This window comes from Syngnathus leptorhynchus, chromosome 16 (genome assembly GCF_054491065.1).
Source record: "Syngnathus leptorhynchus isolate UIUO chromosome 16, UIUO_Slep, whole genome shotgun sequence".
Lineage (NCBI taxonomy): Eukaryota > Metazoa > Chordata > Actinopteri > Syngnathiformes > Syngnathidae > Syngnathus > Syngnathus leptorhynchus.
Window position 1 is genome coordinate 1924064 of NC_141210.1, and position 6539 is coordinate 1930602.

The 6539-nt window shown below is 39.3% G+C and overlaps 1 protein-coding gene and 1 non-coding gene across 2 annotated transcripts in view; one reads left to right on the forward strand and one right to left on the reverse strand.

The window, feature by feature from the left end:
- The window catches only part of rbfox1 (RNA binding fox-1 homolog 1), a 66380-nt gene extending 63364 nt beyond the window's left edge, over positions 1-3016 (reverse strand). The window contains exon 1 of the mRNA XM_085934548.1: positions 2900-3016. The gene's annotated coding sequence lies outside the window, so the exon portion shown is untranslated. The remainder of the gene's footprint in view (positions 1-2899) is intronic.
- Positions 3017-6206: 3190 nt separating this feature from the next.
- Positions 6207-6288, forward strand: trnal-uag (transfer RNA leucine (anticodon UAG)). The gene has a single exon. It is a non-coding gene; the product is annotated as a tRNA-Leu (tRNA).
- The last annotated feature ends 251 nt before the right edge of the window (positions 6289-6539 follow it).

A 6539-nucleotide genomic window follows, 5' to 3' on the forward strand; every position in this document is an offset into this window, starting at 1 on the left:
CTCTTCGTATTTGTTAGGACCAAACTATGTTCAAATTTCACTTAGTACGTTGGGAAATTCTTATATGGACGTATGACTATTGGCAAAAAAGATGATTTCCATGGTATTGTTACTTGTTTGCACGTGATGTAGCCTGACAATGTTGTTGCAACACATTTGTTCAGTTTGGTAAATACATTCATGTTAATGAAAATATTAGGAAGAATGCTAATTATTCAAAAGAAAATCCTACGCCTACACTCCAATTCAAGACATAATTACTGGCGACCCTGAGCAGTTTTTTTTTTAAATATGCCAGAAGACTGATGTGTGGTAAACAGGAAAAAGAAAATGACATCTGTGTTTGTAGTATCCACGTTTTGTTCAACCCTATGAAACAAAAGTATGCATCTGCTGGGCTCAGCTGCTGCCGTCTCTGTCGGTGTCCCTCTGTGGTAGCGGCGGGAACATTTTAATCACTTGCTGGCAGATTAAAGAGGGGGTGGAATGAAAAAAAGATGAGAAATATCTAGAAGATGGAGGCGAGTAGGGAGGCCCCCGGAAGGCAGAGAACCAGGAGAGGGGTGGATATGCTTTTGTTGACGCAGCAACAACAAATATTAATAATGAGAGATGGATAGAGTGAGGACTGAAGGTGTGTGTGTGTGTGGGGGGGGGGGCACTAGACATTTATCGCCTCTGCCAGAAATGATGGCGTACATGACAGCAAGGGCCACACCTGTGACTCAACGGTACAAATGCTTTCATAAATTACAACTAAAAGAATGTTCATACAGAAAACAAGCGTTCATGTATTGATTGTCACAAACATTCGCCTTGTGTTTGAAAGCAAATGGCGTACTCCTACTTCTGGTGTATCACAGGAAGTTACACACTTTTGTTTCTACATGAACCCCCAAATTATGCCGGATAATAGATGATTATATCAAATTTCATCGCTGGCTATGATTATCTGAAAAAAAAACATTTTAGTGGGGGAAAAACCCCATTTAAATAAAAATACCTTTACTTTTTTTTAAGCTATTATTAAACATTCAGCTGGACCAAGAACAAAAGCAATGAATTGAATTTCTTCATAGCACTTTGCAGAGTCTTAACTTTAATCTGAGTGGGCAGCATCTTTTTAGACAAAACTTCTTCCTCACTATAAATACGGGCTGTTTTGATTCTGAAAAAGTAATCTAGACACCAATTGTCAGAGGCTGAAGTGCATCATTCTGCTCTCTGAAACAAAAAAACAAAAAAATCATGTGTGATGGGAATGTGAATCTTTTCTGTGCTGGAGTGACTTTGCCAAGCCAAGCGGAGCAAAAGATGATATTGTCAAAAGAAGACTCAGCAACCCCCTACTCACTTTTGAGTCAAAGAAACGAGCTCCGAGTTTCCTTTTCTACATTCCTTATGCAAAGTGGGACATAACTGGCAAAATAATGGAACATAGACAAAAAGTATTATCTGAAAATTCGAATCTAATAACGCTGGCCGAAATACTTACAATTCCGAGCCATGTTGATTAACATCGACTTTGTGTCAGCATTAGTCTAATCATTTTCCACAAACTCCAATTAATGCGTATGTAAATGAACATAATTTTCCACATGGCTCCAATATTAACTCTCAAACACTGGCTGGTAAACGCTCTCCCCGGGCCTGGTTAGTGCTGAATTGGTGCTGGCAGTCTGTCGGCATGCAAAAGGCTCTTTGGACTTTCATGAGGCAATCAATAGATGGTCCCTGCCTACATGACAGGCAGATTGTTGCCAGCCAAACAGCAGATGCTTCTCTTCCTTTTTTTGCATATTTACCACATGAAAGATGTCTGCCATGCAAGAGTGATTTCTCCCTACATGCTTTAATTAGTCCATATTGATTTCGCCTCAGTATTTCCCCCATATGGTTAAAATAATCATTGCACTTAACTAAATAATGCTTGAATATGGAAAACCATCATCACATTTTAACATTATTTGATAAAAAAAGAATGTTTGCAATTGTACTCAAAATGAAATTGACTCATTTTCTCTTGGAGCTTTCTATTATTGTCATTTTAATTTTCATCCATCCATTATCTGAAGCGCTTTGGGGTCAGGGGTCACCAACTCCGGCCCACAAGCCTGTTTTAGTTGCAACCCTACGACAACACACCTGATTCAAATGATCACAGAAAACTCTGGAAAAGTCTGAAAACGATTCTGATGATTTCATGGAGAATCCAACACAATAAAAAAAGATTTGAAAAAATATATTGCAAATAAAGTGAGAAAAAAATGGACTATATAGAGTATTGAGAAATAATGGATTTTTAACAATGGCAGTACAGACCATCCCTGGAGTGAACCATTTTTTTTTTTTTTGCAATGACATCATGATTCAATCTGCAAATGATGGCATTACAACCACACGTTTTGGCATGAAATGCTAAATATCTGCCATTCCCATTCACCAAGCATACGAGAGAACATGCAAAGTCCTCACCTGAGATTTGACCCCTGCAAGCAGATCAACTAACCACTAGTCCACCATTCTACTGTCACATCCAAATAAAATAAACAGCTAGAACTCATCCATCACTTTCATCCACAATTTTTGATTTGTGGGGATATTATGTCAAACATGGCAAGTGCGCATGTAGGCACAGTCCCAGTAGAGGTCTGAGCAGAAATCATCAAGCTTGGCGGGCTACTAACAGCAATTAAGTTTTTTTTTTTTTCTTGATTGCATTCTATTCCTCAAAGCCATCAGAATGCATGCAAAACATTCAGACATGCACAAAAAAAATTGAAGAGCCACAGAAACCAATGTGCGGAAGCGCACCTATGACAGTGAAATGTAATTCAAAACACCATGAAGAGATATTTTTCTTTTTTTTGTTGTGTGTGTCGGTTGCAGCTCCACTCACCTTTGGATACTCCACGGTAAGGAAGACCGTCACTACTGGAGGAACCCACGCGCGCTTCGCGCCGCACTTCTGCTCTCCAGGTTGTGTCTGCTGTGACAGCACTGAAGCCATTACACTGGAAACTGTAGAAATAGACCTTCAAAATAAAAGCTTATACACGGAACTCTGCAAATGTGCTTTATTTTTTTGATGCTGGGATAAATTGGCACAGTCTAAAAGGCTTCAAGTCGTTATCGTCGTTGCATGTAAAACAAAAAAAACTGCTTTTAATTGGTTTAAGTGGGAGCGATCAAACAAAATTGTCTGAAACAACTGAGGAAAATTCACCAATCAGAGCATTTGCTGTCCAACCTCTGAGTTTCTGCTGAAATGAAAATGGAAGAAATGTCAAATTTTTGCCATCATAACACCTAGGGGGTTGCACTAAGAGTGAATCTCTTTCTAATGCCTCAGGGCCATGTTCACGAGGCCATCTTTTTCCATTAGTTCATCAGAGCTGCGTCATATGTCATCTCTCAGGTCAAAGCGAAATTTTCCTCTTCGGTAGGAACTAAAACCTGAACCTGACCATTCGATGCGGATCAATATAGATCAATGAAGAGAAATCTGTGAATCCGGCCTTGCTGACTTTGATTGCAAGGGTGTGAAAAGCCATTGTCGGTATGTGCGTACCTATCTGTAGTCCAGGTCAACAAGTTCAGAAATGTGTTGATTGCTTTTTAAAAAAAAGAGTACAAAGTTGCAGAGCGTCATTGAAAGTGCTGCGATATTGATTATGAATTTTATTTGAGTGCATGAAATTCCATCTAAAGTTTTATCTGACAGAAGCCAGCAGCTCTCCCATTTGGCCAGAGAACAATTTGCTAACCAGCTCACTTATTGGCTTCTCTCCTTTCGAGGTGTCTCGAGGCTGTCAGTGCCCGCAATCGGGAAGCACATCTGCCGAGGGTCACGAAGACCTCTACAAGCCTGTAATACAAATGTGGAACTGGACCGACGTGAACCGCTTCTACTTGATGCTCTTTTCAATAACCTTTTTCATTTTAAGTAGACAGCTAATCAACAACTTGAAATAAATCCCTCTTATTTACAGTATAAATAAATAGAAGTAAAAGCCTCAATGCTCAACTTGATCAATATACTGTAGCTGCAATATAAAAGAAAAGTTCATTAAGAATGACCCAAGTCAAATGGGTGACCTGGTGACTAGGAAGCAATTTGTACTCTGCTACTACTCATAAAACATGAATAAGTCAGGCAGAGAACAGGGTGACATTGCTGGAATGGATGATCGTGTGTCAGCTTTAATTTGTGCAAATGCACAGAGGTGTACATGCGTGCACGTTGTACACAGAAAATAGAGGCCCATTATTTATATTGTAGGAGCAAAAAATAAATCACAGCAGACAGGACCAAGGTTTGTCACAGCTCTGTGACAACACCACCATACATGGTTATGGGTTCACTTTAAAAAAAATAATCCATGAAATAAAACCATTCCAAAATTCAATTCATTCATTTCAATGTGTTTATATAAATTGGAAAAATATGGTTGTCCATCTAATAGTAACGAGTCATTGCTCTGAGTCTGAGTAAGAAATATTTTCATAGTCCTTATGAAGTGCAATATTGGCTCAGGTTCCATCATTTTGCTTGCACTTAGCAGAGACTAAATGCTGTGATAATATTTGAAGCTTCAATCAGTATGCATACTGATGAAAAAGACATCATGCAGTGATTTAATGTGGACATACTCATCAGCAGTCCAGGCAGCGCCATTTGCGGTCATTGGCGTCTGGCCTTGTGAAAGAAATTTCAGCCTGTCCGGATTTAATAATAACGTTTAAACTCGATCGTAGCATGAGGTCTCTATCTAGTGAATTGGTTGGGCAAAGGTCAGGTAGCCGCCAAAAAAAAAAAAAAATTGGTTTGGAAAACCTCTCTAATCGCAGCCCGTGGCAGCGGGGATGGGCTAAGTGTAACTAATGCTGAATTTTACTTGAGAAATGTCACAGGACTTCATGATTGACCTTAAAGCCCTTAATTCAACTAAAACCACAAATGGGTTCCGCTTCCAAACTTGAAATAGTGGGAAAGTTTAGAAGCATATAGTTGAATCAATGAGTGTGGCCTACCAATAGAGGGCGCCTGCGTACCACTTGTACTTAAAAAAAACACTGAATTAGGAAATAAAATATTTTCTTTTACAAAATTAAAAGTAATCATCAACATATGTGAGGATTCAAATAATATCACTAATCAGCATTTACACAAATGGACGGACGGACACACTTTTGAGATATTTTGGGACATTTTGGTCAACAAGCAAATCCTCTCCATTGCATCACTGACAAATACATCCAAATGAATGTTGATGATGGTCAATTGGAGGTCATTTTTTCCCATAGCAAACTATTACTGCCGAAAATGATTGCTGCATGTACAATCACGCTTCGGTCTTTTGACCAGAATAAGATCATAACACTGATCATCACGGTTGTCTGCTTTGATTGATGTGTTTGCATGCCAACACATGCACACCAACAGTTTAGTAGGCCCATTATTTATGTCACGCAGTCAAGAAGTTGAGTTGTTTACAGGAATATTTCACCAACATGAAGTTTCTTCAAACAACAGATGCATTCAGCTGAATTTAAAATAGCTGATATACCCGTTTTGGGCTTTACAACTCCGTAACCATTCCATTTGTGGAATCCTCAATCCAGGTACGGTAAATTGACTTTTGGATCGGACCAGGAGTATCATTTTTGCCACAAAGCTGTTGTCTTTGAACAATGCCAAAGCAGCTGTCAGTTTCTTAGCTTGAGTGCCCATCTGAGAATCTTTTAGAGTGCGATAAAATAAATACCTTTTATATGCTTAGGGCTCATAAAACTTGTCTTCATCCCGGGCCAGAACGTACCTATAATTGCCCTCAGGGGGGGCGGTTATACCGGCAAAACATCTCAACTAAACTGAACTTTATTAATAGAGCACTTTAAAAACAACCGCAGCTGCATACAAAGTGCTGTACATAAAGTGAAACTCCCACATTAAAAGTTGAAAGAATAAATTAGTAACATAAAAAGTGTCTCATGAGTCAAAGGTCAAAGAATGCAAATGTATTTCAGATGAGATTTAAAGATCGATAGAGAGCCGCCTTGCCTAGCGTTGACTGAAACATCATTCTTAGTAAAGGGGAGACCAGAATTGGAGTTATGTGCTCCCTCCTGCGAGCTCCAGTTGGGATTTTGATGTCACAATAAATTTTAATTACTCTCAAATTTGATAACGGAAATGGATATCTGGTAGTGTGGCCGAGCGGTCTAAGGCGCTGGATTTAGGCTCCAGTCTCTCATGAGGCGTGGGTTCAAATCCCACCACTGCCATTCATTTGTGACACATTTTTGCACATCCGCCCCACATTCAATAGTGCGGGGTTTGATTCCAGCCAGACATTTGGGGTCTGCAACCCTTATGAGGACAGCTTTCTTTGAAAGATGAATGCTTGAATTTGTTTTATATTGGGATCTTCTCAGCAGGACGTAGATCTGGCTGTCATCTGCATAGCAGTGAAAGGCAATACAATAAGTGGAACCCAGTGTGGCAAAAATTATATAAAAAAAACAAAAACATTTTT